At 42.6% G+C, this 982-nt stretch overlaps 1 non-coding gene across 1 annotated transcript; it reads right to left on the bottom strand.

Moving 5' to 3' along the window:
• Nucleotides 1-363: 363 nt before the first annotated feature.
• Nucleotides 364-470, bottom strand: LOC139874062 (small nucleolar RNA R71). The gene has a single exon (XR_011767764.1). It is a non-coding gene; the product is annotated as a small nucleolar RNA R71 (small nucleolar RNA).
• Nucleotides 471-982: the final 512 nt, after the last annotated feature.

The following is a 982-nucleotide window of genomic DNA, read 5'->3' on the forward strand; positions in this document are numbered from 1 at the left end:
ACTCTCACTGACATCACCAAACCCTCGTTAGAAGGAAGAGGAGGACCAATACTCTATCCAGAGGTTAACAGAGCGTCTTTTGTGCTTAAGCATAGCATCATACAACTCATTCAGAATCACTGTCTATTCCATGGCTTACCAATTGACGATCCCAACTCTCACTTAGATAAATTCCTCTCATTATCCAACTCATATAAGCAAAACGGGGTTGAACAAGATGTAGTTCGTCTGTATCTATTCTCCTATTCCTTAACTCTTCATGCACAAACCTGGTTCGAGGGGTTAGAACCAAATTCTATCACCTCATGGGAGGAAATGGCAACAACTTTCTTAATCAAGTACTTTCCCCCATCAAAACAAATCAGACTTAGGAATGATATCGTAAACTTTCAACAAGCTTTCGATGAATCACTCTACACTGCATGGGAAAGATTCAAACATTTGCTTGGAAGATGCCCGAATCACCGTCTTGAGAGCTCTGATAAGATTTTGACCTTCTACAAAGGTCTGAATCAGAACAACAAGTCTACTCTTGATGCTGTTTCTCGAGGTAACTTCATGAACTTCACTGCTGACGAGGCCTGGAGATTGATCAAGGAGATGACTATGCACCATCACGATTGGAACACGAAAGAGCACATTTCATCCGCAACATCGCTTTCCGCCTCCGATCCTATCAAAACCATAAGATATCTCTCGGAACAAATAGAAAACCTCACCAAAGAAGTTGGAGAGCTAAAGAAACTCCCGCAACATGTGTCTCAAGTTCAATTATGCCGGAATTGTACTGAACCACATTTGACCAAAGTATACGAGGCCGAATGTGAGGACACTGTTGTCTACTCCAATAAGATCCTAGCTCATCCACACAACCCACCCACTAAACCCACTACCCCACCAGAGATAAGTCCAGACGATGTCCTACTGCGAATCATCAACATGATCACAGCAAGACAAGACGCAACTGACTTAGTCATGACTA

The sequence above is a fragment of the Rutidosis leptorrhynchoides genome, chromosome 10 (genome assembly GCF_046630445.1).
Source record: "Rutidosis leptorrhynchoides isolate AG116_Rl617_1_P2 chromosome 10, CSIRO_AGI_Rlap_v1, whole genome shotgun sequence".
Classification (NCBI taxonomy): domain Eukaryota; kingdom Viridiplantae; phylum Streptophyta; class Magnoliopsida; order Asterales; family Asteraceae; genus Rutidosis; species Rutidosis leptorrhynchoides.